The following is a 6,314-nucleotide window of genomic DNA, read 5'->3' as shown; positions in this document are numbered from 1 at the left end:
ATCTTTGACCTTAAGAGAGCTCCTCAGGTGGAAATCTGTTAGGAGCAGGGAGGAGGACTTATAAGAGGCTTAAGAGTCTCCTAAGCAGAAGATAAAATGGTGAAAACACAAAGAGGTCGGAGAAACACAAAACACAGTGAGTAAATGAAATCCTATAGATGAGATTGTGCAGGGAGAATGTTTGTGGTTGATCTCATTTTGGATATGCACACATTTCCCACTTAACAAAATAACGCTATAACACCAGAAATAAAATTATCACAATGCTAAGATTTGAAAAACTGGAAAAATGCAACAGTGCAGCAGTGATGACTTTTGTCTGGCTAAACCTTCCATCAGCAGAGTGCTCACACTAACAATGCCAACATTTTCACAGTCTCATATTTTGATGCAGTTAATTTCATTTCCACTGGGTGTCCACACCTTGCAGGCCCACAAAAGGGCATGTCTGTGACAATCAATCACATCTGTTAAAAGAAAGCATCACACCTAGCAACAGGGTCAACTGCACCCTCTCAGTAAGATGAAAGTTTATGTCCCTTCCTTGCCCAGAGTTGCTCTGAGACTTTCCTAAATCATTCCTAAGCTAGGACTCCTTACTAAAAGTTTTTAGTCTAAGTTAGGAGGTCTCTTAGAGTACTCTCAGAATGTTTGTGAATATGGCCCCTGGATGAGCTCCAATTTCCTGGTGCTAAATTCAGACAAAACTGAAGTTATTGTTCTCGGCCCCAAACAACTCATAAACTCTTTATTTGATGATATGTTTTCTCTGGATGGCCATGCTCTGGTTCCTAGCACCACCGTAAGAAACCTCGGAGTAATATTTGATCAAGATTTGCATTTTAACTCCCATTTAAAACAAACCTCATGGACTGCATTTTTCATATGCGTAACATTGCGAAAATTAGGCCTTACCTTTCCCAAAAAGATGCAGAAAAATGTGTCCACGCTTTTGTTACCTCTAGGCTGGATTACTGTAATTCCCTATTATCAGGTAGCTCTAATAAGTCTTTGAAAACTCTCCAGCTAATCCAGAACGCAGCGGCACGTGTACTGACAGGAACTAAGAAACAAGATCACATTTCTCCTGTTTTAGCTTCTCTGCATTGGCCCCCTGTAAAATCCAGAATTGAATTTAAAATCCTTTTCCTAACTTACAAAGCTCTAAATGGTCAGGCTCCATCATATCTTGGAGAGCTCATAGTGCCATATTATCCCACCAGAACACTGCGCTCTGAGAACGTAGGGTTACACGTGGTTCCTAAAGTCTCCAAAAGTAGAACAGGAGCTAGACCCTTCAGCTATCAAGCACCTCCTGTGGAATCATCTTCCTGTTTCGGTCTGGGAGTCTTAAAACTAGACTTAAGACTTTCCTTTTTGATAAAGCCTATAGTTAGGGCTGACTCAGGCTTGTTTTGGACCAGCCCCTAGTTAGGCTGACATAGTGTATTATAGGAGGTCCCCTGGCAGAATAAGCCTGAGCACCTTTTCTCCTTCTTTCTCTCTCCTTTGCTAACATTCATGACCTGTTACTGCATCTCGCTAACTCAGCTCTACTGCATGTCACTCACTCAGCTTCTTCTCTGGAGCCTATGTGCTCCACTGTCTGGCAGGTTACCTCGTACCGCAGCTGTGCCTGGACCATGTGACGAGGTCAGTGGCACACCTGTGCAATAATTATGCTGTCTCATTTTGTCATATGGAACACTGTAAATTTATTATGTTGATCTGTTCCGTACGACATCTATTACACGTCTGTCCATCCTGAAAGAGGGATCCCTCCTCAGTTGCTCTTCCTGAGGTTCCAAAGGACAGAGGGATGTCGTATGCTGTAAAGCCCTCTTTGTTTAATTGTGATTTTGTGATATTGGGCTTTATAAATAAAATCGATTGATTGATTGATTGATTGATTGACCATGGATGTCTGTACAAATTTCATGGCTATCCATCCAAAAGTTATCAAGACACTACAAAACAAAAATGTCAACTTTATGGTGGTGCCAAAAGTTTGGCTCACAAAAGTCTGTAGGGTTCATTGTTATGGAGAAATGAACACCTGTTTAAAAGCAGGGAGAGGGCAATAACAGTGCATGTGTGTGTGTGTGTGTGTGTGTGTGTGTGTGTGTGTGTGTGTGTGTGTGTGTGTGTGTGTGCTGGTGTATCTTTGTCAGAGCAGTGTACCAGAACTGTAGTGAAAATCAGTCTTGGCAGCTGAGTGTATAAAAGTAACAGATTGTGGAAGGCCCCTGGTCCCAGAGAAGAAACCAAAGTCTTCAATACTTAATACAATTTAAAAACATGGTTACCAGCCTTCACTTTAATTTCATCAGATGGTGTAGCTGAGCATGTGTGTACAGCACATGCACCACTTTTTGTTTCTTTATTTGCTTATGAGTGTTGGCGTGTTTTTGTATGCATGTGCTGGTTTGTTTTCTCCCTATTTTGCCTCTAAACCTGCATAACCTGCATTGTGCTGGACAAGGCGGATAAGACTTGTGTAAAAACTGATGACGCTGCCTATAATGCAGTGCTAACATATGAACCTCCCCACCCCAGCCCCCAGCCAGTGTTTGACAAGCTAACATGCACGCTTCGATCTCCAGGGTGATAGAGTGCATCAGTGTGTGTATAACCCGCTGCTGTGTAGCAGATCCATGCACCTCTAAGTCTGCCTTGAATATGGAATGGCTGCTGAATATTTCACATCCTGCTTCTGACATCCCCCTCATCTCATAAATCATTGTTTATGGATCATTTAGTTTGTGTCTGCTCTATGCACCTGTGTGTGTGTGTGTGTGTGTGTGTGTGTGTGTGTGTGTGTGTGTGTGTGTGTGTGCGCGCGCGCGCATGTGTTAGAGAGACAAAAAAGCATTTTGTCAAGGAGGAGCTTGTGTTGTTCACACAATAGCACAAAATACACAGAAGTCTTGCAAGAATGCAACACTGATCAAGGACAAACAATCACACACAAACACGCGCACACAGTCATATCATTCATAATACTTCTGTCTGTCAAAAACAATATGTGTCTTCTTAAAACAAATAGGCTGCCAACGGTTGCAGCTTTAAGGCTAGGACATACCAAACCAACAGGAAAGAAGTAGTGGTGACAAAGGTCTGCGTCTCGGCCAGTGTCCCTGCAGTTGAACACATCACAAAGACTACAGCAAACGGCCAACCAGCACATACATTCTGCGCCTGCATGAGAAGAAAAAATTCTTCACAGCAGCAGATGGCAATAGTCTTTATTTTTTCATTCAAAAAGGGAAACTGGATTCAAAATGCTTGCTAGCCAGTTAGCCTATGAACACAACACAGCCTGATGTTGAAAGAACAAATGATATTTAAAGAGCTTAATGGCTAAAAGAAATAATCTTAGGATGCTTTCTCACCTAACCTGTTTGATTTGGTTATAACAAACTCAGGTCCATTTGTGCGGTTAGTATTGTTCGTGTGGGCTTGTGTGTACGCTGCCAATCAATCCCTGGTGTGGACTAGAGCCCTGCGCAGGACTGTTTTCTTCAATCCGCTCCTGCCCGCTCCCGCTGAATTTCTGACCATTACCGCCCGCAACCGCAACGTGTGTATTACACTCCCGCCCGCTCNAAATCTTTATTATGCAACATAGGTTCACAGTGAGTTATAAAGAGCGCGCAGCCATGCGTAATTGTCGCGCGTAATGACAGCTCGTCGCCGGTGAAACACAATAAACTGCACGTCTTCTTTCATGTTTGTCTCATGACAGATGGTGCTTACAGACAGACAGGTGGAGCAAGCGGCAAATTGGTATGAAAGCTGGTTCAGGCCAGGGCATATTTGTCCATTTATGAATAAATATAGAGTGGAAGTGTAACCTGCCTCAGCTCTAACTGCTAATGGTAAAAGACTGGGAGATACAGATATTTATTTCATCAGTGCATCAATTACCTTGTGGACCAGTAGTCAGAAGTTTAGATCGCTACAGGAGAAAGGGTGCAATAGCAAAATGCATTGAGTGACTGAGTAAAGAACCTCACACACATCAAAGGTAAGTTTTTTTTAGTGTGTTGTATTGTACTGAATGAAAATGAAGTTGTAGAAAAATAAATAAAAAAACAATTTTAACTTTTCAGCTCTTCAGACATGAGACATCAACCACAGTTCTCAATAAATCAGTCTTTTTTAAATAAATCACAGTCTCTGTATAAATCCCAGTCTCTGTCTTTTGGGTTGGCTCGCCACGACCACTGAGGTCCCGTTCTACCTCTACAGACACAGGAAGAATCCCCAGTAGAAGAAGATGTCTCGCAGATCAACACAGGAATCCATACAAGGGAAAGGAAAAGAAAAAGAAAAGACCCGGCCTATAAAGGCTAAAAACAGGGTTACTCTATTGTTCACATAAATAAAATATACTTTTAAATTTAAATAAATACATATAAACACACATTTTTATGCATATACTTTGTAACACAGCTTCTTAATAATTATTTTAACCACTTTTTACTGTTAATTCAATGAACTGAATACATTTCTCAGTATTAACACGAGGCAAAATGGCTGAACATTTCTTTCCCTCTTTTTTCCTACCACCACTCACTCTCAAAAAAAACACACAGAGCGAGGGTAAATGTAAACAAAACACCGTAATATAAAACTTTTTTTTTTTTAACCACCACATTCATGAAAATAATGCCTCATTGATCCATATTAACATTAGCAGAAGCAGCACACTTTACTCCATTTATCAGACCAACTTCAGTAAAAGTTACTCACCAGAGGCTCACGGTTCACATACACACACACACTCCGGGCACAGGGCACAATACACGGCTCTCATCAGTGCAGGATTCCGCTTTTTAAGAGACAGGGACACGGGAGTTCAGTAACGTGTAACCTTTACAATTTAGCAATGGATGTGGCTAATGACTGGAGTTAGCGCCGAATGCTAATCAACACAACTCACGTTCTCCTCCGCTTCTGTTGCAAAACACACGGTCCGCTCATCTACCCCTGGCAAAAAGGGAAAGGCTCCGCTCTCTGCTCTGACGATAAAAGTGACTTAGACTTGGAATATCTGGCTCTCTCAGACAAAAATCGGCATAGTCTGCAGCAGGAGGCTAGCACACCGCTGCCACGGAGACGATCCGGCAGAGAGGGAAAAAAAACGGAAGCACCCAGGCATGTACGCCCTGGTGGCGTCTGATTGGTTACACTACGACGTGAACTCCTCATATCACCTGAATCTTTTACACTTTGAGAAAGGCACTTTCGCCACACTTGAAATGAAATAAAATACTCCTTTTAAAACAGATAAATGAACTTGTGTGCGTTGATCTTTTTAATCTTTTTATTAACATATTTACGATTTTTAACCATAAATCCTATTTATTCATTTTATTACGATTTTTAACCATAAATCCTATTTATTCATTTTATGCAAGATTGTCATTTATCTGTCACATGGAAAAAAAAAAATATAAATTTATTAATTTATTGGTCTAATTAATTAACTGGTGGACTGGACTGTTAATAAGGCCTGGTAACCTGGGTTACAGAAGCGCTTATGCATGTGCACCAAGATCCTGCAGTTTTTTTTTTTAGCCGCCTGTTCCCACCCGCAGCAAAGTCCAAACCGCCCGCTCCCGCAATATTTGCGTTGGGTCCCGCGGGACCCAGTCCCAATGCAGCCCTCTAGTGTGGACCAAACAACCTACTTGAGACCACTCTGAAAGGTGGATGTCAGTCTGCTTCCAAACGGACTCTGGTGTGGTTCGTTTGTGGCGTGAAAGTAAACAAACCAACCACAGGATTTTATGATAGCAAATATGTGATTTTAGTAACAGCTACACAAATAATTAATCCAAATGCTGATCCTGAAATCTGTCCATGATCTCACTATTGATCCTGATAAAGGCCACGTATAACCTATTTATACTAATACATACATGTAACCGTGGTAACACATATGTATGTCAGTGTGGTAATTTTCCCTCATTAAAAAGCTGTTAAAACTGCCATCATTGTATTTGACTTCGTCTTTGTCTGCTCATTAAGTCCTTTAAAAAGTGTATGTCGTTGATTTGATTTCCCCACGTGGGCCCTGATGATGCAGGATGACAAATACCAAAACCTTCCAATCAACGAGTTAGCTGTCAGTCGGTAGAACTTCATGTTTACTCCTCTTGGTTTGTTTGCAAAAAGTCAGTGTGAACAGGAACCAAACCAAAACTAAAATGCAATAATATATCAGGTCCAGGAAAAAAAAACATGGCGAGGATGTACCTTAAAATGACTCAAATTTCATACAGTCCTCTCGGGGGAAGTCTCGGGGG

General features: G+C 41.4%; 1 long non-coding RNA gene across 1 annotated transcript; it reads right to left on the bottom strand.

Moving 5' to 3' along the window:
- Nucleotides 1-4,583: 4,583 nt before the first annotated feature.
- LOC126390158 (uncharacterized) lies at nucleotides 4,584-5,115 on the bottom strand. The gene is made up of 2 exons (XR_007569934.1): nucleotides 4,946-5,115; nucleotides 4,584-4,834 (listed from the first exon to the last, which is right to left on the bottom strand). It is a non-coding gene; the product is annotated as an uncharacterized LOC126390158 (long non-coding RNA).
- Between the last annotated feature and the right edge of the window lie 1,199 nt (nucleotides 5,116-6,314).

Source organism: Epinephelus moara, chromosome 5 (assembly GCF_006386435.1).
Source record: "Epinephelus moara isolate mb chromosome 5, YSFRI_EMoa_1.0, whole genome shotgun sequence".
Lineage (NCBI taxonomy): Eukaryota > Metazoa > Chordata > Actinopteri > Perciformes > Serranidae > Epinephelus > Epinephelus moara.
This window is presented reverse-complemented; position numbering and strand designations above follow the sequence as displayed.